The following is a 25,304-nucleotide window of genomic DNA, read 5'->3' as shown; positions in this document are numbered from 1 at the left end:
TCTCACTAAGTTGCTGAGGCTGACCTCTAACTTGAGGCTCCCCTGTCTCAGCCTCCCAAATCACTGGGATTGCAAGCATCAGTTACTTTAATGTAAGATTGGACAGTGTCTGAAATAGTCAGTGAAATGACTAGACACAGCAATCCTGACAGGGAAGGGAGGCTGGCATATGCAGGGACATTGGCCATTTGGTCTCAGCTGAAACCACCATTGCTACAAATAAATATGTCAGTCATGCATCAGTTACTAAAGGAGATACATTCTGAGAAATGCATCATTAGGTAACTTCATTGTCACATTAACACAGTAGAGTCCATTTACACAAACAAAGGCAGCTATGACTCTAGGTGATATAATCTTATGAGACCACCATGATATCTGTGGTCCATTGTTGACCAAAAGGTCATTATGTGGCATCTGACTGTACATACAAGTTTTCATGAATGCATATATTTTTAGGAGAAATGAGACTTGAAGAAGATGTGTCATATATTAATAGATGCCACCTCTGGTGGTAGGATAATGGATTATTTATATTTTCTTTTACAAATTCAAAAATTTTAACATGTTCATTTAATAATTGTTTAGGTGAACACACAAACATATGCACACATTTCAGAGATAGCAAATAGGCAAAAAAGAAAGTGCCCAGTAACCCAGGACCTGAAGGTTCAGGTGGTGTTCCTGGCCTCCTGGGCTTGGCCGCCATCTTCTTCCTCAGCCTCAGAGCCCACAGCCCAGGAGCTGGGTCTCCCAGAGCACGAGGATGTTGCCATTCTGGGAACAAAGTCTTGGGGATTTCCTAGTCCTCACTGTTTTCTGAAGATCCAATTTTAACCCCCTGCCACCTTGCTCCCTCTCCGCAAATCCCACCTCTGGCAGGGGAAGGGCCTCCAGGCCAACTCCTGGGCATGAGTGCCATTTTATTTTATTTTATTTTATTTTATTTTATTTTACGGCCCTTATGGCCTTCTTCTCTAGTTACCGAGTCTCTCCTCCATAACTCCTTTCTCTCCAGGCAGTTCTTCAAGGACATGCCCCACAACGCCTTTGACAAGAAGTGCAACTTCCAGCTCTTGGAGTAAGTGCAGGGCTGCCTCCTGACCTGCCTCCTTTCCTTCCCTCCAGAGCCTCCTTTCCCACTCAGCCCTGGATCAGAGCGGGATAGTCAGGGCCTTTCTCTTTGTCCCCAAACCCTGGTACCTCCTCCCGACTAGCCAGAAGTTCTGAGCTGGAGAGAAGGAGAGTCAAATGCTGCTTCTATTTCCCTGTTTTCAGAAAGGAAGTGGGACTCGACCTGTTTTTCTCAAAGCAGATGCAGCAGAATTTAAAGGTGAGAAAATCAAAGTGTGAGGGGCCCAGAAAACCCTTCTTTGTGCAGATCCCCTGGGCTAGAACTACAAGGATTGGGCTGGGGATCCTCAAAGAAGCTGGGGCATCTGTGCTGTCTTGAGCCAGGACATTGGACAGCCAAATGCCCCCAGTGGGCCACTTCTGTGGTGGAGAATCAGGATGGGCTGCACTTGGCTCCAGCCTCCCAAGAAGCAGCCTGAGCCCTGGGAGGCCGACTTTCCTGCCTCCCGCTCAGGGTTAGGGTGGGCCCTGCCTGAGACCACTGAGTGTGTTTTGAGGAACAGGTCAGTGTTGCTTTCACGGCAGGAGCCCTGGGGGCATATTCCAGCATGGGCATCCTCCCAGTGAGACCTAGTGGAAGAACAGGTGCCACGAGGGGCAGGGCCTGGCTCATCACTGCCAACCTCTCCCCAGCCTAAGCAGTTCTGGAAGATGATCTAGCAGACCTTCCAGCAGTATGCCTCACACCAGGAGGAGGAGTGTGTCATGAAGTTTTTGAATACCCTGGCAGGCTTTGCCAACATCGATCAGGAGACCTATCGCTGTGAACTTGTTGTAATGACCACCCTCCTTATTCTCTCTGGGCCTGGGTTTTGGGCCTGGCAGGCTAGGGGGCCAGGGAGCCATTTGGGGCCAGGAACAGTGTTCAGACAGCAGGGCCTTGCTATTACCTGCCTATGGCGGAACTCATGTTAATCCATGTGCCAAGCAGGGAGCTGAATGTTGGCCTCCAGCTGTGGGAGGTGGGCAGGTGGGCAGTTATCCAGAGGGGTGAGCTGTAGAGACAGTGGTCCCTGTCTAGCTTAATGAGCCTTTCTTAGAGTGTCAACACACCAGGTGACAGAACAGAGATAACAGTCCTCTCTCTCCTCTATTCCAGCAAGGGTGGAACATTACAGTGGACCTGGTCATTGGCCCCAAAGGCATCCGCCAGCTGACAAGTCAAAATGCAAAGGTAGAGAGCACTGAGGCCACGCCAGCCCCTGGCTCAAGGTCTTAGATTTCTGACTCCTTCTCTGTCTACCCAATCATTCATCATCCCCCATTCCTGAGAGCAGAGAGCCACACCCTTGGTGTGAGCTCTGTGGACAGTGTTTGGGGATGGCAGCTTGGGCAGATGGCTCCTTATTGCAGACATAGGTGCAGAGAGAGAGAAAAGGACATGCTTGACATTCTTCTGGTACAGAGAGAAGAGTAGCTCTGTAAGTGGCAAAGGGAGGCAGTTCCGGGTCCAGTTCTGATTCCACTGCCACCTTGACGTATAACCTTGGGCAAGTCCTGCCTTTCTCCACACCCCATTTTCTCTTCTGTAAGGTGAGGGGCTTGGACTTGATGATCCTTCCAGACTTTCTCCCTTCATCTGCAGAGAGACTCCCAGTCGCTCCTCCCTCCCACTCCTGACCCATCTGTATTGCCTGATCCCAGCAATGGGATGCTCTTAAGGCCCCCTTCTTCTCCACAGCCCACTTGCCTGGCTGAGGTCAAGAAGATCAGGTCCATCAGGTGCCTCCCGCTGGAGGAGGGCCAGGCTGTCCTGCAGCTGGGTATTGAAGGCGCACCCAAGGTAAGCCTCTCTGGACACCTGGAGTCTCTTTAGGGGTATCACTTTGGGTTAGGATGCCCTTGGGTCGACATGACTGTGACAAGCAGGAAGCCAGGGCTTCAGTGGCTTTGAGGATCTTGTTAAGAAAACTGCACCCATGCCCTAACAAGGTGCTGGGATGATGGTTTGTATTTTTATTTTAATGTCAGGAAAGAAGTATGGTCTAATATTGACCAAGTGAAAATGACTTATAGGTCAAGATACCAGGGATGGGGGGATTTCATGGTGGAAGAATCAGAGACCTCCAACTGCAGAGCATCTATCTCTGCTCTCACCAGTCTGTCCCTGCTCCACTCTGTTTTCCATTTTTCAGTTTCTGCTTTACATAGGGAGCACCCCACGTGGTACAAGGCATCCTGCTTTCTCACTAGTCTTCCCAGAACTCAAGGTGGTCAGTAGGAGGGAGCACAAGCACGCCCACTAGTGGCAACAGGGAAGGCCAGCAGAGATGGGAGAAAGTGTGGGTTGAGGTTGGCGGTCCTGCAGCAGGGTTAGAGATGAAGGTCCTGCAGCCTCTCAAGCAGCACTAGAGGGTACAGTGTAGCCAAGGCTTGAGGTCTCACCTTTGGCTGGCTTTTTCTCTGCAGTCTTTGTCCATCAAAACCTCATCTCTGGCAGAGGCTGAGAACATGGCTGACCTCTAAGATGGTTATTGCCAGCTTCAGGGGAAACATAAATGCTCTCTCATCATACATCTCAAGAAAGGTAAGTTTCTCTAAAAGGCACAGAGGACAGCTGCACGCTGAGCCAAGCCTGCAGGGTGATGTGGAGGCATGGGGGCGTGGAGCCATTGGTCCTTGAACAAATGCATTCTTCAGGCGTGTGAGGAGGCACTCAAGGAGCCCTGCAGGTGCTTCCTGTGGGGCCATCCTGGGTCACCAGCTACAGGCCCTGGTCCTGGACAGCCACCTCTGGTCCTGCTAGTCAGAGCTTCATAAAGGTCAGCTTCTGGAAGTGCTGTATTTGTAGTACCAGGGAGATCAGAGCAATTGCCAGGACATGGGTGGACCTTCCTCATTTTGGGACCAGGGTCAGCAAATAGGTCTGAGATGGATCACAGGAGGAAGCCTACAAGGAGGATTCTGATTCATTTCCAAGGCCTACATAGCTTCCACCCTGATGATGAGAGGGGACAGAAGGTGGGGAGGGGTCTCCTTGTGGAGCAGTGACAGGCCCTCCATCCATCCCAGACTCTGTGTCCCTGGCTCCAATCTTCCCTCCTGTCCTCTCTCTCCAGATGGTGAGATGCGGAACAGCCTGCCCCAGATCCCCACCCTGTGAGAACAGAGGGGATTTGGAAGGGCCCTGAGCTCAGCCAGTGTGTGCTGGGAGGAGGATAAACAATCAGGGTGCCCCCACCCCCTCATTTTTGAGAGAACTCTAGACCCTGGCCTTTCCCACAGTGTGTTGCCCTCCATGCAGCCCCCTGGTGACATCCTGGGAGGATTGCTGCTGAGCCCCATCCCAGGCCCAGGCCATGCCCCAGCTTGTTGCAGCCAGGTGGGCTACTTCTGCTGTCAGGCGGTGGGTGAGGGGGATCAAAGCTCTGGGGGAGCTTTGCAAGCTCTGGGTTCATCTGCCTCCTGCCCTCTCACCTCCTGCAGAAACCTAGAGGCGAGGTGGTCCCACCTCTCAGAAAGCTGCAGCATAGGTAAGCCTGCCCACCCTGCCCACAGCCTGTGCCCACCCTGCCCACGGCTTGTGCCCACCTCCCCATGTTTGGTCCCTCTGCCTGCTCTTCTGACCATTCCCTCCAAGTTACTGAAAACAACCTTTCCTATCCCTTCTCAGCGCTGGCTTTAAAATATCGCCTGTTGTAATAGCAAGCATATATTGAGTAGTCTGTACACATACTGAGTTTGTCGTAACGAGAGGTGGCTCCAAACAAAATCCACAGACCACATGACTACAGATAGACATTGATTTATCACAGTTCCAGAGGCTGGCAAGTCCAGGGTCAAGGAACCAGCAGATTCATGTGACTGCCTTATCACTGTGTGCTCCTGTGGTGCAGACAGAAGGAACTCTGGTGGCCATCCCTCCTCTTATAAGGACACTAATCTTGTAATGGGGGCTCCACTCCCTGACCTCATCTAATTGCCCCTCCAAGCTGCATATCCTAAAACCATCAAATTTTGAGTTAGGGCTTTGAGACACAAACACCCAGTTCATAATGGTTTTAAATGGGTGGTAGGTATGTTTGAAGGAGATGGATTTGCCCTAGATAACAAAACAGAGACTTGAGCCAAGACACCCCAGGCTCAGTGGCTGCCCCAAAGTCTGGGACAGGAGCCACAGTCTTGCCCAGCTTCCCGCCCTTCAGCACCCTGACCTCTGGCTGTGCTGGGCTCCAGGTGGGAGCCAAACCCAGGTTCCTTGCCTGATGAGACATCTCACCCATGTGATGGGCATCCTCCTGTCATTCCAGAGTCAGACATCTATGCAGAGATTCCCGACGAGACCTTGAGCCGGCCGGGAGGTAGGTCCTGGACCCCGCCAAGGTGACCAGTCAGGGGTGTGGGAAGTGACATGATGAGGATTCCTGGGACACCACTGTGGAGCTTCCTGCCCTCCCTTCCTCCTGCCCCAAGTGTGCTCAGGAAGCAGCCAACCTGGGATCCTGTGGGTTGAAAGCTGAGGTCCTCCCCTGATGGATTGTGTGCTTTTGTGTGTCTGTGGGATATGGGGGTTCTAAGAACATGGACCTGGGACCCAGGAAACGAGGTGATGGCTCCTTCATGGATCTGAGGCAGTGGAACATTCTAGATCCCCTTTCCCAGCCCAGCCTGTGCCTTTTGGCTCAGGTGTTATGATGTTCTGGGGCACCAGGGGATGCCAGCTAGTCTGTGTGCCCAGAGGCTGTGTTCTCCATCTGTGCAGGTCCACAGTATGGCATTGCCTTCGAGGATGTGGTTCTCAACCGTATTCTAGGAGAAGGCTTCTTTGGGGAGGTCTATGAAGGGGTCCACACAAATCACGTGAGTCCCAGACTCTTCCTAACTCTTTGTCCACCTGTCTAGGGGTGAGGCTTTGGTAGGAGAATACACGGAGGGCAGGAGGGTGGACCCAGCCAAGTGGAAGTTCATCCGGGGCACCTCTAGGTGGACAGGCTTCACCTTTGTGCCCATGCTCAGCAAGCCTGGGGAGGGCAGCGCCAAGGTGTGGGCAGGGAAGGAAGGAAGCATAGTTTGAAGCCAAGTTTAGAGAGAACAGGGCCAGCCAGCCTGCATTTCATGAAGGCCTGGGGTCACCTGCTAACCAGAGCAGATCACGCGGCCCCTCATCTCAGCATCTTGGTCTGAACAGCTGAGCTTGAGCTCTTTGATCTACAAACCTCATTCTGGGTCTAACCCAGCATGGTCCAGAAGAAAGGGGAAGAAGAGGAAGAGAAGGGGAAAGGGGAGAGAAATGGAAGAAAGGAAGGGGTGGTGTGTCCTGCAGAGGCCAGGTCGCCTTGCTCCTCAGCAGTTGGCAAAGTCCGTGGGAAGGACCTGCTGAGGCAAAGGCGGGAATGGTTTCCTTTGAGGACTAGGCTGGACCAAGCTTCCCTAAACCCTCTTGTTGCAGAAATGGGATAAAATCAATGTGGCTGTCAAGACCTGCAAGAACGACTGCACCCTGGACAAGAAGGAGAAGTTCATGAGCGAGGCAGGTAGGCACACCTGGGCGGGGCCCTATATGTGCTGCAGATATGCAAAGCCATGGCCTACCTGGAGAGCATCAGCTGTGTGCACAGGTGGGTACACAGAGAGAGCAGGAAAGCCAAGCCCATCTCTGACCCCAGAGGAAACTGAGGATCAGGGCCAGAGTCCCACAGGGAGGAGCTGGAGTCCCTGCCTGGGCCTGCACCAAGCAGCTTAGAGCACTTGAGCACCTCTACAAAGTGTTTTCTCACTAAAAAGCCAAAACAGTTGTGTGGGCCTCAGAGAACTGTCAATAGAAGTAGCTCCAGAGCAACACCAAAGCTTAGCGTCTGACTGTAGCTGAGACCTTCTGCCCCTCCCCTGCAATGCCAGGAAACCTCCTCCCACCCTCTCAGAGCTTCACCTCCTTTAGCCTGCCCACTTAGCTGCCATTGGTCCAGGAAGAGGATCTGAGCTAACAGAGCACCTGGAGATCCTGAGGTTGAGGCCCAGCACCACCCTCATTCCCCAGCCCCTGGGGCTGTGGAGCTGTCTCTTCCCCACCTGGCCTTGTTCCCATTCCCTAAGAGGAGGCTACTGCCATGGGAACATAGCCCCAGGAGACTACCTGGGCACTTACCAGGTGCTTCCCCACCACTGACGTGGCTTGTATGGCCTTGTGCCTGACCCCATGCAAAGCCACACAGGAAGCATCCATTCATTCAGTGAGTATTATGGAGCTCCTCCTGGGTGCCAGGCACTGTCCTAGATTCTGGGACAAAGTTGTCACCAAAACAGACAAACCTTGTCCTTGTGAAGCTCATGTCCTAGCATGAACGTCAGGTAAACCCTGTCAGTGGCTGTAGGCTAAGGTAGTGGAATGATGGGTCGGGCCCCTTGGGGAACTTAAGCCTGCATGCTTTCATGTCAGCATTTTAAAAACAGAAGCAGACTTTTTGGAGCAGAGCTGCTTGCGAGAAGCCAACATGCCCACTGGTTTGGGGTGGGGAGCCATGCTAGGACCAAGGCCATCAGTACCAGTAGCTCCTCTAGGAGGCTGGAGCTCAGCTCGCAGGAAGCTAACTGTATACAACCTCTTCCTTCACTCACCTGCTTGGAACCTTCCTTCAGCTCTCCCACCTGCCCCAGGGTCCTAGGCAGTGCCTCACCCTGGTATCCACATCCTTCTCTAGGGATATCACCGTCTGGAACATCTTGGTGGCCTCCCCAGAGTGTGTGAAGCTGGGGAACTTTGGCTTTTCTTGATACATTGAGGATGACACCTATTACAAGGATGAGGGAACTTCCAGCCTCTGCTTTGTCTCTGAAACCAAAATCTCAGGAGCCTACAACTGGGGAGCCCAGACCATGGGCTTCTGAACAGTAGGTTGTTTTTCTGGAAATTTCTAGATCTTTCTTCCCTTAATAATGCCTGTAAACCTCTTTGCCCACCTCAAGCCTCTGTGACTCCTCTCCCAATCAAATGGATGTCCCCCAAATCCATTAACTTCTGCCGCTTCACGACAGCCAGTGACATCTGGATGTTTGGTATGAGGCAATTCAGGAGAGTGTGGAAATGGGCTCAAATTTTCTGTGTGGGTTGACCAAGAGGAGTATGATCCCTGAACCCAAATACCCCATTTCACTGTGGCCACTGAGAAGTCCCAGAGGTGGGGAGGCGGTGGTAGAGTCATAGGTGACATGAGCCAAGGACTGGCCAAGAAAATCTGGGTTCATTCTCCTGTAAAAGGCTCTGATAAGCATGGACCCCACCAACCAGCTCTGAGGACAAATATGGGGATGCCTTGGAGGGGAGCTTCAAACACAAAACTCAGGTTTTTCATGAAAGGAGAAGCAGGGAGTGGAGAGTGCCTAGCTGGGTGTGAATGGGCAACCTCACCAAACGCAGCACTTCAGGTTACCTGCCAGTTCTCCCACAGCTGACTATAAACCTCATCATTGTTACCCCCATTTTACAAATAAGGAAACTGAGGCTCAGACCATTAAGGGGCTTGCCCATGATCATACAGGCTGCAAGAGGTGGTGCCTGCCCTATTATTGTAGCTCCTAACCTTCCCAAGAAGGATCTGGTGTTTCCAACGTGGGCCACCTCCTGAACCTACAGAATCCAGCCAGCTCCATGTTGAGAGAGTCAGGAAGGGGAAGCCCTGGTTCATGTACCACAGATGTAGGTCATTGGTCCCTTGAGTGGACCACCATGGTGGGTAAGACCCCATTGGCCATAGAGGGAGTTGCAAAATAACACAGACACTCCCTGCTGGGGCCAAGTGCTAATGGCCATAGTGTCCCCGGGGTGCCCACTTCCCAGCAGGGTGCCTGACCTTTCCCCTCTGCCCTCAGCTATGTGCATGTGGGAGATCCTAAGCTTTGGGAAGCAGCCTTTCTTATGGCTGGAAAGCAAGGATGTCATTGGGATGCTGGAGAAAGGGGACTGGCTGCCCAAGCCTGACCTCTGTCCACCTGTTCTTTACACCCTCATGACTTGCTGCTGGGACTATGACCCCAGTGTCTGGACCCACTTCACGGAGCTCGTGTGCAGCCTCAGGTGAGCATGGGCTGGGGAGCTGGAGAGGGGGGCATTGGCTGGGTTGCCCCAGAGGCAAGCTGCTGCCGGTGGCACTGAGAGGTTTACAGCTAAGTCAGTGAACTCAGGGGCTCCTCAGGCCTATGCAGCAGGTGGCCCCATTCCCGTCTGCTGAATGGAAGAGTTCAGGTTCAAAGTCAGTGACTTGCCCAAGGCAGTGACAGAAGGGCCAGGACATGTACCCAGACCTCCCTTCTGATCATCTCTGAGCCACGTGACCACACAGAATGAGTTGGTCCTTGGCAGAGGCATGATGTGCATCGGACACTCGGTACAGAAGCAGCTCTGTCAGGGGCTGAAAGGCTGAGGCCAGGTTCACTGTCAGATACTAGTTCAGAGACAAGGTGAGCCTGGGGAGGGCTTGCTCATCAGGGCATCTCCAACCCAGCCCTGTGCCTTGCTCATGCTGTGCCTAGAAGGTATTTTCTCTATTGGAATAAAAAAATGTCCGGTGCAGCCAGACATGGTGGCACACACCTCTATCCCAGCAGCTTGGGAGACTGAGGCAGGAGGAATACAAATTCAAAGCCAGACTCAGTAACTTAGCGAGGCTCTAAGCAACTTAGGTGAGACTCCATTTCAAAATAAAATATAAAAAAGGTCTGGGGATGTTGCTCATTGGTTAAGCACCCCTTGGGTTCAATCCCTGGTACCAAAAAAAAAAAAATGGCCCAGACACCTATGGTCTTCAGAGTTTGGCTAGAAAACACCTGTCTCCAGAGTGGGGTTAGGAGTCTGAAGCCTTATCTTTCTCAGTGCCAAGACACTTGTTCCCCTGGTACTGGAAGGTCACAGGTAAAGGGTGTTTCCATTTCAGAGGTCCAGGAGTCCCCAGTTTGCTTGGTGGAATGCCTGCCATCAGTGCTCCTAAGGGTGGTCCCCTTCATTAGGCATACTTTAGTAAGGAAGTCAGCTGACCTTCTCTGTAAAGGACCAGATAGTGAATCTTTGGGGCTTCTGTCCAGTCTTCTCATCTCTGCCTCCACAGCTTAAAAACAGTCATAGACAGTAGTGAATGAATGTGGGTAACTGGGTTCAATAAGAATTTCAATACCATAATTTTTATGTGGCATACAATATCATTTTATTTTTATTTTTTTCAATTATTAAAAATTGCGATGACCATTTTTAATTTGAAGTCATTGAAAAATAAGTGGGAGACCACATGTGGCCTTTGACCATGGTTTGCTGACCTCTGTTTTAGGAGATCTCTTGCTTAGTTGACCTTTAACAACATTAACATGTTGTTAATACTACTCATTGATATCATATAAACATATTGGCAAATTTTAGTGAGGGCAAGAAAATTACCCCTACAAACTGGCTGGTTGAAGGCCACCAAGGAGGAGGCTGGGAATGCCCAGGCAGGAGGCAGCAGGGATGACCCTGCATTTATTTGTGGGGCAGGGTCCCCAACATAGTCTGCAAAACTTCTAGCTTAAAAAGCTTCTCTGGATGGGTGTGGTATTGCACACCTGTAATCCTCTCTGTCTGGGTGTGGTATTGCATGCCTGTAATCCCTGTGACTTGGGAGACTGAGGCAGGAGGATTGCAGGTTCAAGGACTGCCTCAGAAATTAGTGAGACTCTAAGCAACTTAGCAAGACTTGTCTCAAAATAAAAATTATTTTTCTTCTTCATTGGCTCTCCTGATTAATTCATCTGCATTGTCCTTCACAAGGAAGATTGAAGAAGCCAGGGAGTTCTAGGAGAAATGTATTGAAAGCTGTACTTTGAGAGAGCAGAAGTTCTGAGTGAGGAGGGTGTGGTCTTAATCCATTATGGGATCTGGAGATCCAGGGGAGCATGATGGGGTGCCTAAGATGAGAGGTGTCTCTTTCGGAGGCAATGGGTCAGCCACCCCACCCCATGATGCAGTTTAAAGCAGGCTTCTCTGATGCAATGGAAGGATACTCAAAGACCCAAAGGACCCCAGCCTCCTCCCTGAGTTCACAGTCCCTTCTTTAGGGGAAAGAAAGGTTTTGATTATTGTTTCCCAATCTTGTAGGGGTAGGAAGGGCTGTTTTAAAGGTCAAATTTGGAGAATTTGTAATTGTAATTTTAGAATCCTTTGATTGGCAAAATATATTGTGTTTGAAAACACAGTACCAGGCAGTATTCAAAAGTACATAACACTCTGGGGCTGGGGATGTGGCTCAAGAGGTAGCGCGCTCACCTGGCATGCGTGCGGCCTGGGTTCAACCCTCAGCACCACATACAAACAAAGATTTTGTGTCTGCCAAAAACTAAATATATATATATATATATAATTTTCTCGCTCTCTCTCTCTCTCTCTTTAAAGAAAAATAAAATAAAAACAAAAGTACATAACACTCATGCCCATTTGAAAGTGTGGATTGATGGAGCCTCTGCAGTTATTCCAGAGGCCTCTGGGGTCTGTGATGCCCAGGTTGAGAAGCACTGAATTGGGGCAGAAAGGTGAAGGGCACTAGAATGGCTAACAGGTGAGGGTTGGGGGAGATGAATCCACAGCCCATTTGCTCACATCAGAAACCAGATGGTTAATTGTTTAATGACAAGTCAAACCCAGGCCTTCATCATGAAGTTGACTGGGACACTAGAAATCTAAACAGGGTTGGCACCAATAGCAGGCACAGAAAAGCATGAAGTGTGGGGAGCTGGGGATATAGCAGGCTTCTGCTGCCCGGTTGGGCTAAGTCTGGCTCTCCAGGGACCTCCTCCCACCTTGGACCCATCCCTGTGGTCCTCCCAACTTGGTGCAGGGTGCCCTCAGGATCCATACCCCAGCCTGTTTCAGAGGGGTCCCCCAGGTCACTCTTCAGAAAAAACATAAATGAAAATGGGATCAAGGCCCTTGTCCAGGCCTCTCCTAGTTTCAATGTCGTAGAGAGGAGTGACTCGCTTTGACCCTCTCACCCTGTCTGACCTGCTTCATTGGCAGTGACATTTATCAGATGGAGGAGGACATTGCCATAGAGCAAGAAAGGAATGCTCACCTAAAATACTGGAGCCCATTGCCTCCCAGGAACCCCCACCCAAGGTAAGCCACCCCTGGCCTTGCTATTAGTCCCATGAGCCACGACAGAGCCAGTGCCTGTGGGACCCACTGCCTGCTCAATGGAAGCAGAATGCTTTCCTACAATCCTCTCTCAGTTCTGCAACTCAGCTACTTATCAATCACCCCTTGTCATTTTCATGCCCTGGCAGGTGTCATCTGAGACAGCAGACACCTTGTGGAAAAGTCATTTCTCAGAACTTTCCCTTGGGAACCTGGGCACTTTTCTTCTGAGAGTTTCCTAGGGCTAAGTTAGCTCTCCCTGAGGATACATGGATGGAGAGTATCCTGGGTCCCAAAAGACCATTCTCTGTCCATGCTCTCCATGACAGCCTTGGGCTCAGGAGCTAGAGCCTAGCTGTTCCACCATAAGGTGGGGAAGGGGTCCAGAGACCATGGTTGTATTTTTCAGCTAGAGCTGCCCTAAAAAAATCCTACAGAATGAGTGGCTTAAATCATTAACTTATGTCTCTTCTGGAGGCTGGAAGTCCAAGGCCAGGCTCTAGCAACTTTGATATCTGGTGAGGGCCCCTTCCTAGCTTTCAGATAGCCACCTTTCTAATGTGTCCTCACCTGGTGGAAAGAGAGAGAAACCTCTGGTCTTTCTTCCTCTTCTTATAAGGGCACTAATCCCTTTATGGGGCCCTATCCTCATGAAGTCATTGAACACTAATCACCTCCCCAAATCTCTGCCTCCTAAACCATCACACTGGGGGACAGGACTTCAACATATGAACTGAGGGGAACACAAACATTCAGTCTATAATAATGCATAATGTGGACCAAGGTCTTTTCTCATTGTTCCCCCTGCCAGGCATGTGCTGCCCTTTCCCTAGGGCCCAATGCAACTTTTATCTCCATGAAGTTTCTGTGAGTCCCTGAGCCCTCAGTGACCTCCTGCTCTGAATGTGGCTATCCATGGCTGTTTTGTCAGGCACTCCCACATACAGGGAGGCTGCACATACAGAGGTCATTAAACCCCCAATTAACCATAGCCCAGGTGGCAGAGGCCAGCCCCTGCACCTTCCCATCTCTCAGCATGTAATTGGTGCTCAGAAGTGGATGCAAAATTATTTTAATGATAACCTTGTCCACTATTGCTCCTTCATTGTGAATAAGGCTGAGCTACATTCAACCCGATGCTCCCCTTAGTGGGCCCATCCATTCATTAATGGGAGAGATGCAACTGACACTACTCTATATCCTCTTTTCCAGCCTAGCCAGCCCAAGTATAGACCCCCTCCACAAACCAACCTGCTCACTCCCAAGCTACAGTTCCAGGTAAATGTGTAACCAGGGGGCTTGGAATGGCCAGGCACATCCCTTGTCAGGTGTTTCTTGAAATTCCATTCCTGTGCCATTAAGGAGAAGCAGACATCTGCTCAGATGATGAAGATAGCTGGGTTGACTCTTCTTTGTTTCTTTGGCTCTTTGATGTGTGTTTGAACTCACATCAAAAGAATAGCAACTCAGTCCTGCCAGACTGTCCTCAGCTAAGCAGAACTTCTTGCAGCCTAGTCTGTCTGTCTGCAGTGTCTGCCGCTTTGAGTAGCTGCTTGTAGCTCCCTCCCCATGTCCAAGACTTTCCTGGCCTCCTACCCTGAGCAGAGCCTCTGAGAAGTAATCCCAAGGAACTGGGGTTGGATGTTGTCTCCAGAGAACAGAGTGGATCCCTGAGGCTCCCTGCAGAGGTCCTAACCAGGATCTGGGTAGCCAGTGAAGGGAGAAGGGTTCCATCTGAGCCTTCTCCACCTCTTTCACCACCAACCATGGATCTCACCAAGGCTGTAGGTCCCTGACTCAGAACGCCCCTGTCCTGAGTCCTTCTCTTGTGTCTGGGTAAGAGGGAGCCAGGCTTCCTCTCTGTCCTTCTCTTTCATCCCCCCATCAGAGTTGCCGTTCAGAACTGGCATATCTCAACCATTAGCAATAATGTCAGTTTACTGATGCTCCTTACAGGGGGCTGTGACCCAGGTTTGGGAATCTCCTCCCAAGGAAATGCCCCATGCCTGAAAGTAAGCCCAACCAAGAACCAACAGATAAATCCTGTTTTTAAAGAGAGAGAGAGAGGGGGAGAGAGAGAGAGAGAGAGAGAGAGAGAGAGAGAGAGAGAGAGAGAGATTTTTTTAATATTTATAGTTTTCAGCGGACACAACATCTTTGCATGTGGTGCTGAGGATCGAACCCTGGCCGCATGCATGCCAGGGAAGCGTGCCACCACTTGAGCCACATCTTCAGACCCAGATAAATCCTTTATGTGAAAATAAGATGCTTTGATTCAGAAGGTGGAAGCAATGTCCTTAAAAACTAAACATATTTAAAATAGTGATGTTATTTAAATTTTATATATACCTATATATAATTATTGAAAATTACACATACACACATACACACATACACACACAGTTGGCTCTCCGTATTAATGTGTTCTGTATCTATGGATTCAGCCAACCAGGAATCAAAAATATTAACATAGGAAAAAAAAATCTCATCTGTACTGGATATGTACAGACTTTTTTCTTGCCATTCCCCTAAAATTATTGTATGCCAGCTATTAGTGTAGCACTTACAGTACATTAAATGGCAGAGAAATCTAGAGATGATTTAAAGCATACTGGGAGATATATGTACATTACATGCAAATACCATGCCAGTTTGCTCAAGGAACTGGGGTATCTGCAGATTTGGGGTATCTACAGGGTGTCCTGGAATGAATCCCCCTTGAATTTGGAAGGACAACTATGTGTGTGAGAATTTACTTACCCATGGACTAATCATATCTGCCAATTTGTAACATGACTATGAAACATAACTGTTTGGAAAATGGCCCAAGAAAGGAGTCATGGTCTCAATAGCAGCCTGCATGGACCCTGTGTGTGCAGAATACCACTGGGGGAGTGTTAAGCAGATGAGAGGCCATGATGCTCCACCAGGTGTCTCCAACAGGGCCATGGAAATGCCACAACACATTCTTCAGCAACTCTGAGAGAGCAAGTCTGTGTCCCTCATGATGCTCTTGTATCACTTCTTTGTGCTCCTGTTTGTAGCAGCTGATTGTTCACCCCCTTGCCTTGTTCTGTGCCTTGTGATTCTTTGCTTCTCCTGAATATGTCCCTGAGGGTCTGTGTGCCAGCTGCCCTATGCTCACCATCCCTGTGGAGTACCCATCTCCCATTAATTTGCTGCATACCCTAACTCTCAATCGGCACAATGTCTTCAAGCGCCACACCATGTGGGTAAGAGGGTACTGCATGCTGAGTCCTAGCCCGGACTGAGGAGGCTGCTGGAGGGAGGTGGCCTGGGATACCAGGAACCCCACATCCTCAGTCTCAGGGGGTGCCCTCCATGCTTCTGTGTACCAGTCAAGTCATCGAGGTGTTCTGTGACTCTTTCCTTTGCAAATATATTAGAGTTGGGATGAAGTTAGGCTTTGCTCCTAGGGACACCTGCTGGATACCAGCTGGAACTCCCCTTGTCCACACTGGTGCTGTGGCAAATGATGTAAAATTCTCTTCCTTTTCTGAGCCCCAGAGGCAGGGTGCAGTGCAGTAGTTTGGAGGCTGGTGGGTGGAGTGCAACCAGGCCTGGTGGTGCTGGAGAATAAAAGACCCTGGAGGTTCTGCCCCACTCTGCATTCCTGCCTGATTGCTAAATCTCTCCTCCATCAGAGGAAAAAAAAGGCTTCCTGGCAGCTGCTTCTACTGCTGCTGCTTTTGTAAAGGTTTTGCTGGGTGGGAAGGAGCTTAGGGGGTATTGTGGTTACAGGCTCATGAACTGCTAGAGAGGGGGCTAAGCCACCTCCTCAGTGAACGCTATGTCATCAGTGACTGTGAGACACTGAGTGCTTTGTGGAATATCTGTTGATTGTCAGATCTTATGTAGCAAAACCATCTTTGCTTGAAAGAAGATGCTCACTTGCCATCAATCATCTCCTTTAATGCAATGACCTCTTGCCATTTGTTGCCATGAAATCTTGACATATTTTATCAAACTGGGTTACAAAACAGGCTAAACTCAGTATTTGAGCTCTAACTTGTATATATGTCTGATATTTCAGGCTCAACATATATGTCTCTAAAAATTTGGAGGCAACGGAATATGTGTTTATCATAAGAGATTTGGAAATTTTGGGCAAGTATGTTGACATATATCTGTACTGTTATTCTTTATTTAGTAAAAATTTGAATGCCCATGGTAGCTTCAAATTCCAGGCTGCAAGATCTGTTGTAAAATAAATTTTCCCCAACCTACCTTGTTTTTCTCTCTCACATTAATTTAAACAATTTCTGTCTTTTCATATGCTTAACAATAATAAAACTATGGTTCTAAGCACGTACTATAATTTAGGCAGTATGCAGTTTCTCTACCCTTCTTCCCTGGACTCTTTATCCATAGTTAATTAAGTTTTAGTGAGCTTTACTTTAAAAATTGTGCTTTTAAAAAGAAGCTGTTTTGTATACGTGAAGGGCTGCATGGCCTTTGTCTAAGCCCTGCTCCACTGGGAGGATTTTGTTCCGTTCCATAAAGACAGACTGTGCCACAGGAAAAAAAAACCTTTTGTGTCAGAGGTTTAGAAGTAATTGCTAAGAAAAAAAATTTGCCTGCAAGAAAATAATGAGCACTTCTTTAACCAAACAAAAAGATTAAAAATATAGATCAGAAACACTGAGAAAATTCTCCCCCAGGCAAAGCGCTGAGAGGTTCCCTGCAAGGCAATTGGAAACATTAAAGCAATGCTCAGAGATGGTAACAACAATTTTCCTCCTGACTGGCCCCATGGCCTGGCTCATCTGGGTGCCTGTGGGATGCCTCAGAGTCAGGATGGCAGCATCTCCTTTCCGGAGTCTTCACAAGTCAGTACTGAAGTTCCACAGGCCACAGTGGGCCTATGCACTCGAGGGTGCTGTCCAGGATGCTGAAGGAGGAACACGTGGTTTTGCTTTCAAGGAGCTTACTGTCAGTCAGAAGGAGCAGGTCAAGTGCAGGTTCATGGGTAATGTGAGCCAGAAAGTTGTGGGGGCTGCATAAAGGGTATTCAGAGGGGAGAGTGACTCCTGCCTGCTGCTGGCTTTCAGTGGGGCCCTGAAGGATGGAGAAAATTTGGAGTGGAAAAAACTGGAATGTAGGGATGGAAGAGGCAGGGGCAAGTGGTGTGGTGTTTGAGCAAGGTAGGTTATATATGGCGGGGGGGGGTGGGAAGGAGGCTGGCAGGTGTCTTGGCTCATGAACATCATTTTAAAAGACAAAGGGAGTGTTAACTGTCCATGACCTGGGAAGAATACCTAGTGTGTATTTCAGAAAAACCAGCCTAGAGATTCAAGGTTGTAAAGTCTCTCATTTTTTTTCCTTTGGTCTTACTACGAAATTGAAAGACTCATTCTTTTGAGTCTTCTAATATTGGTTCGTTAAAGATTTGCTAAGATTAAGCTTGGAACACACAAAACATGAAAGTGGTGGTATTTGTAAAATTATACAGTATTTTCTGGACTCCAGTAACTGATATTTTCTGCATTGAATCTTTCTCAGTCTGTGTATTTTTTTTTACACCTAGATATTCTTATCTCTGTATATAGAACCTCAGGCACTTAGTTCCTTTTTATCACTATTTGTCAATAGTATAAAATGGTATGGGGCAGCCATACCATTGTGTTTACAGGTATTGACACTTAACGAAAGATATTTGTGGCTTCAAAATTTGTTCATTGTGGAGTATCAGATCTAAGCTTCAATTGCTTAATGAGTACTTATTCCTTCTTGTGTGGCTATAACAAATGCCCGAGGCTGGATACTTTATAGAGAAGAGGGGTTTGTTTAGCTCATCATTTCAGAGATCCAAGAATAAAACACTGACCTGTGCTTAGCTCTGGTGAAAGCCTTCTGGCTACATCACAGTCTGATGGATGGCATCACGGTGGGAGCACATATAGGAAGGAGAGATCACATGGCAATACAGAAAACAAGATCCCAAGAGGGATACATTTTTCATAGCAGTTCCCTCTCTCAAGAATTAATGCACTCCTTCCACACATGGCCCACTCCCATGAGAGAGCATTAAACCATTTGTAAGAGTGGCACCCCTGCAGCCTAGTTATGTCCCACCTGGCCCCATTTCTTTTGGAGGTTCCAACACCTTGGCACTGCCACATGGAACCCAGCCTTCATCCAGAACATGAACCTCTGGGGGGCAAACAATGCCCAAACCATAGCACTCTGTCTCTGTGAAGTAGATCATATATTCAGCAATCTCGGGTTGTAAAATACACTTGCATTCTGAAATCTGTTTTCTTTTAAAAAGGTCTAGCTCAGTGATCCTCAGCTGAGGTGTTTTGCTTCTGCGGGGACTCTTGGAAATGTCTGGAGACATGTTTGTCCCAGTGGGTGGGCTGCAGGTACTTAGAGGGTGGAGGCCAGAGGCTGGTTTGCATCCTAAAAGGAAATTTCCTTGAAATAAAGGATTGATTGTCTGGCCCCAACACTGGCCTAACTATTGTTTACTGATCCCCATGAGAAAAGGAACATCTCCTATTTTAAAATTACTGTTCTCCCAGCACCCAGTACTATGCCTGCTTCATAGTATTGCTTAATGAGTACGTACTGAATAGATCATTGAATAAGGAATATTTTAGCAAAAAAGCTAACTTGTAGGGAAGGTATTATTAGAAATCAAGATTGGTAACTGAAGCTAAATGAACTCTAGGTAAACTGTCTCAATACAGCTGTTTTTAGACTATACTGTAATATTCAAGTTTATTTTATAGGGTGTACTAGGAAAACTATTTTGAGAGGCTTGGCAGGGATTGAAGCTTTCTAAAAGTATATAGAGTTTTTCTAGAATTTTATTTACATAATTGTGTGTGCACTGGACACTTTGAAGGAAAGGAACTGTTTTAGTTCATTTTGTGGTGCTGTAACAGGACACTGGAGACTGGGTGATGTATGATGATCAGAGATCGATCTTTTACAGTTCTGGAGGCTAGGAAGTCTAGCACCAAGGGCCACAGCTGGTAAGGGTTCTCTTGCTGTGTCATAGCTTGGCAGAATCATCACCCATGTGACAAAAACAGTATGGGAAAATGAGGAAAGGAGGCCTAACTCGTGATTCTGTCAGTCTCCCCTCTTGTGCTAACTAGCCCACCCCTGTGTTGGTGGCACTGACCCATTCATGAAGGCAGAGCCCTCGTGGCCTAGTGGTCTCTTAAAGTCCCCACCTCCCATGCTGTTGTGCATGAGATTAAACATCCAACACATGCACTCTGAGGACCACGTTCAGACTATAGCAGGAGCTGGAGTGCCTGTTGGCTTCCTTGTCATGGCTGAGTCCTGTCACTGGCAAAGGCTCCCTGGGGAGTACTCCAAAGGATGCCCCTGGCACTCTCCCTCCATCCCAGACGCTAAGCAGATCACTCTACAGCAGGGGAAAAGCAGAGTAGTTGGAGGGACTAAACAGATAATTACACAATTGAACCATAAAAAGAAGGAGGGAAAATAGATATACACCCGCGCTTTCCATTCAGCAGCTCGGTCTGTAGGTCCACAGTCCCACAGGTGAGTGAAAACAGTGTGAGGTTAATAAAGCTGGGGAGAGGAAGCACTTGCCTTGAGATCTGCAGAGCTTTGCTTCTTTAAATTTCATTCTTCATCTTGACTCGTAGCTCCTGTACTTCTGGCCTTTGGTTAGATAACCCTGGCGGCTACCTTAATAAAGCTGAGTGGGACTACATGCCAGAGAGCTGGAGGCGGCACCTGTGTCCCATGAAGCTTCCAGGACTGCCACATGGCACTTAGATGGAGAAAAAAAAACCCAAAGGGCTTCCAGAGGCTGGCTTTGCATTTCTAAATCTATTAAATGACGGCAACATCACCAATGCCAACCGAGAAAATATAATGTTAAAATGTCATTGACAGTTCACGTCGCAGCTTGAGTACAGTGCATGTTTAGCAGTGTGTGCTGGGGTTCGTCATTCCTGCTGCCACCAGGGCCATGTGTGAGGCCAACACCTGATAATAACTGTCTGCATATAGGGCTGCCAGGCTAAGAACAAGCTAGAAAAAAGTGGCTGCAAGGCCGAGGCTTGTGGCTCCCCTGAGGCTCTTCTGGGGACCGTCCCTCCTCCAAGCCTGGGATGGGGCTCATTGCATCTCTCCTTTCTCTCTTCTGTCCTCCCAGGAGGAGGACTTCATCTGACCAGGCAGCAGAGAAGAGGCCAAGCAGCTGAGGGAGGCTGAGAAGATCAAGATGCGGCAGATCCTGGACAAGCAGCAGAAGCAGATGCTGGAAGATTCCCAGTGGCTGAGGCAGGAGAAGTCCTTTGTGAGCCTGCGTGGAGCCCGGGAGAGGTTTCCCTGCTCTCCCCATGCCCTCTTTGCCTCCCACTAGGACAAACGCATGCGTGCATTCTGGTGTTCAGTTCCAGAACCCTAAGTTTTTACCTTTGGTCTCCCCTGCAGGACCCTATGGTTTACATGAACGATAAGTCCCCATTGGTAAGTCACCTGGAGAGGCCTCTTTTTAGAGCCACAGCCTGGAAAGGCCTTGTTGCACCAGGAATCACCAGTCCCTGGGCCTGCCTGTCTCCTCCTTGGGGCTGCCCATCTTGGGACCCTCCCACCCTATGGTCATAGTCTCCAATCACACTATGGAGCAGGGTGAGGGAGGGGGGGACAGCTGGTGGTCCCCAGAGCTGTAGAAGTGACTGTTCTCTTCCCTTCTTTCCTTGTAGACACCAGAGAAGGAAGCCGGCTACAGTGAGTGTTCCTGCCCTTCCTTGGGGAGTCCCCACCTGGGTCTCTGTGGTACCCCATCTTCGTTTATTGTCTGTGCAGGGGGCAGCAGAGTATGTCTTCAATGTTAAGAACCATCTATTTGCCTTGTTTTTAATGTGGCATGTGCAAAAGGGGTCAGCTTAGAGTGGAGAGCTGCTCCCTGCTCTGACCACCTCCTCGGTCCTCTTCTCGGTCCATCTCCTGCCTGCCTTTATTTGGCAGAGATGGTGATTCTCGCCTTTCCACTCCTCACTCTGGTGGAGGAAGGTTAAGTATTTCCACCCACCTCCAACTTCTCCAAGCCCAAGGAATGAACAACACCAAGCCTAGAAAATCTCTCCAGAAGCTTGTGCTGGAGTCAGGGAAAGGAGGGGGAGGCGCTGATGATAATAATAAGAAGAGCAAGGACAATAGACACAAAGAACTTAACACAAGCCAGGCACCAGCCCAAGTCACAAGTATTAACTCATTTGTATTGTAGCAACTCAGAGACAGGCAGTATGTCTCCATTTTACAAAGGATGCAACTGAGACACCGGCTGGTTGATAACTTGCCAGTGTCACCCAGCTGCTAATTAGCACGGCTCAGGGGTGAGCCTAGGCTCTCTGGTTCCAGGTGATTTCAGAGCTAACCCTCTTATTCTGCAGATGAAAATTGAGACCGGGGGAATACAGATGTGCTGTCTTGGGTGGCAGGGCTCTTTGGTGGCGGAGGTGTGAGCAGAACCAGGTGTTCTGATTTCCATCCTGTGCTTTCCCTTCCAGCAGCTGCGCAGAGCCTGTGTGTGTCTTTGTTCATCAGAGTGGGCATGAATAGCAAGGCTCTGCTGGTATTTCATTTACTTGAGCCCCAAATGCTCAAGGAAAATCATTATAGCATCCTCACAAATCTACCCATGAGCAGCTGATACACCAGGGTGGGGGCTCCATGGACCCCCATTGACTGTAGAGAGTGAGGCTTCTTTTTCATGGGTGGCCAAGGCCAGAGTGTTGCTATCCCTCAGGCCTGTGTCCATCAAGGAAGAAGCATGCCAGAGCTGGAACTCCCATGAGGTCACCCCATCTCTGCTGTGACTTTGATTTTTTTTCTTTCTATAGAAAACCACAGAGGCCAGCATGCTCTTCCCCTGCCATCTTCCTGGGATTGGGGCCTAATACCCCCGGAGTCTCCTAATAATGGAGGAGGGGGCTTTGCTTGATCATCAGTGGGTATGAAGGCAAAGGCCAGCTGCTGAGACCCTCTACCCACTTACTCACTCACTGTCCTTCCCATTGCAGCAGAGTTCACAGGGCCCCCACAGAAGCCACCACGACTGGAGGCACAGATAGGTGTTGGTTCCCCCAAGGCTGGATATGAATTGGAGTGGGGATTCCCAGGACTGAATACTATGGTCTTTAAAGACAAGCACCTTGCCTCAGGCTACCTCAGTTGGTTCATGTAGAAGCAGGGGTAGAGCCAGGCTCCTGTCCCCACTGCCTGACCCAGAGGAAAGCTCATATGTGCAGCCCTGGGGGAGGACAAGTGGCCCCTCTCTCTTTTGAGCCACCCTTAAGCTTTTGGCACCCCCCCACCCCATCCTTCCAGTAGCCTGGGTGGCCACTGGTATTCTTTGCTCTAGAACAGTGGTTCTTCATATCGGCTGCCCATTAGAATGACCTGATGGACACTGACCAACTTGGACCCCAAGGCTAGGTGATGGTTCCATGGGTCTGGTGAGGCCATCACCAGAATGTGATTAGGCTCCCTGGCTGGACAGCCATTGTCCTGGAGGCAGAAGGGAGGGATACAGGCCCAGGAAAGGTCACTATTTCTCCACAGAAGAGTCCTTCCTGGTGGGCTGTTGGCTGAGTTGCCTATCCACAAAAGAACAGCAGTGGTAGCAGGGTCCTACCAGGTCCCCAAAGCCCCCGCTGCTTCTTGTCTTTAGTCCATCCAGTCCACAGCCAACCTGGACCACACCTCTGACCTAGTGTACCTCAATGTCATGGAGCTGGTGCGAGCAGTGCTGGATCTCAAGAAGGAGCTCTGCCAGCTGCCCCCTGAGGGCTACGTGGTGGTGGTGAAGGTGAGAGCCCAGGCAGAAGGGACCCAAGGAGGTGGGGCTGTCACCCCTGAAGAAGGGGTTGGTTTCTCCACCCACGGTCAAAGGGAAGTTGGTTGCTGGAACCCCCAAGAAGTGCTCTGGCCAAAGCAAACAGGGCTTTCTGGAAAAGAAAACAGCAGGCAGTAACAGCTGCCCTGCGCCTTCCTCCTTCCAGCCCCACGTGGGGCTGACCCTGAGGGAGCTCATTGGAGTGTGGATGATCTCTTGCCCTCCTTGCCATCATCTTCGAGGACAGAGGTAGGTGTCCTATCCTAGATGGTGTTGAATCTGTCCCGTCTCCCCATACCTCCACCTGTTATTAATTGCATTTCTAGCAGAGGTCCCTGAGCCACTTGGGCAGTCCCATTTCTGTCCATCAGGAGACTGCACAGCATATCTAGGCAGCCACCATCAGAGGGCCGAGAGGCCCCCAGGAGCCTGGCCAGCTTCTGGGGTGAATTTCCTATCAGGTCTCAGATTGCCATGAATGTAGATGTGCAAGAGGGCATGCCTGCCTCCTCTCCCCACCCTTTATCCTTTATCTACTCACTGGACCACGGTCAAGGTGAATGTCTCATTGAAATCCTGTCAATGAAGCCCTGGGAATCCCGATGTTCTGCTGACACAGCCCTGTGATGGCCACCAGGGACCTAGCCTGATCCCTGGGACCTGTGAACGCATTATCTTACAAGGTAAAGGGGTTTGGGGGATGTGATCAGTGTGAGGCTTTTCAGAGGGGGAGATTATGTGGATTACCCAAGTGGGCCTGTGTCCTTATTAATGGGCAGTGGGAGGAAGGTCAGAGAAGGGCTCTGATGACAGAAACCAAAGTCAGAGGGACACTGCTGCTGGAAGGTGCAGCTTCAACACAGGGAAAGACAGGGAACACCCTGCCCACCTCTAGAAGGAACGCAGTCCAGTCCGCACCCTGGTGTTAGCCTCATTGGGCCTGCTCAGAAGTCTGACCTGCAGAACTGTAAAGGAATGACCTGTGCTGCTCGGAGCTGCTAGGTTTGTGATCACTTGTTACTGCAGCTGTAAGAAGCTGATCCAGGGCTACTGGACATTTGTCGATTGTCCATCTAGAAACCAAATGTGGACCTTCTATGGAGCCCTGGGATCCTCTCCCTCTCACGGTCAGCCATCTGCCACATGATCCATGTGGCATGTGGCCCATCCCATCACCACCCTAACCATCTGCCTACTCAAGGCAAGACAGAGCAGGGACACTTGGGACATTTCTCAACCTGCCTCTGGGTGGCAGCAGTAGCCCACAGAGGCACCCCATCTAGGCAGGTACCATCAAAGGGCTGAGATGGCCACCAGGGACCTAGACAGCTTTAGGGCAAATTTCCCGAGGAGAGGTCAGGTGTGATGTGATAGCTCTATATCCTAGGGATGACCATGTACTCACTCGCTCATTCAACAAACATCTCTTATGTTTCATGTGCTCAGTGTGCTAGGCTCTGGGCATGTGGTGGTTAAAAACAAATCCCAGATCTCTTGATTTGATGGTAGACAGTTACAAAATGGCACAAGGGCGTGGACCCTGACCGTTCACCTGAATGCTGGCGGTGTGAAGGGTTGTTGCGACTGGATGGCATATGGGGTGGGGTCAGGCCATGCTCACACGATTGGCTAGGGGTTGGGATGCCCACTCCAATCTCTATGGGGGGCTGGATTCAGCCAGACCCAGACCCACCTTGTCCCCAGGGACTTCTGACTACCTCAGCCAATACCCTTCCCCATGGCCAAGCACCTTGCCTCTCTGTGTGCTTTCCCTACAGATTGAGGGGACCCAGAAGCTGCTCATCAAGGACCTGGCAGACCTTATCAACAAAATGTGGCTGGCACAGCAGAATGCCCTGACCTCCCTGAGTGAGGAGTGCAAAGGAGAGATGCTAACGGCCTCCCACACCCTGGCCGTGGACTCCAAGAACCTGCTGAATGCCGTGGACCAAAGTCCTGCCAATCTGGCCCACCTGCCTGCAGAGTAACCTAGCGTCGGGGCCACCCGCCTGCGTCTTCCACCCCCACCCATCATGCACCTCTCCTATCTTGCCTTTGGTCACATGGTCTTCTCAGGGAAGGCCCGGGGTGAGGGGTCCTTCCCTCACCACTTTGCATGATCCCCTCCCCGCCCCACCCCAGACTGTGCTGTTCAGGCTGCAGCTGGATAGAGGGGACTCTGGATATGGACGCAGGGTGGGTGTGACACACATGGTTCTGAGGTCACTG

The 25,304-nt window shown here is 49.8% G+C and overlaps 1 pseudogene; it reads left to right on the top strand.

Annotated features, from left to right (window-relative positions):
• Positions 1 to 25,063, top strand: part of LOC143390231 (protein-tyrosine kinase 2-beta-like) — a 49,621-nt pseudogene extending 24,558 nt beyond the window's left edge.
• The last annotated feature ends 241 nt before the right edge of the window (positions 25,064 to 25,304 follow it).

Source organism: Callospermophilus lateralis, unplaced genomic scaffold, assembly GCF_048772815.1.
Source record: "Callospermophilus lateralis isolate mCalLat2 unplaced genomic scaffold, mCalLat2.hap1 Scaffold_52, whole genome shotgun sequence".
Lineage (NCBI taxonomy): Eukaryota > Metazoa > Chordata > Mammalia > Rodentia > Sciuridae > Callospermophilus > Callospermophilus lateralis.
Note: the sequence above shows the minus strand (reverse complement) of the source record. Positions and strands in the feature narration are given on the sequence as shown.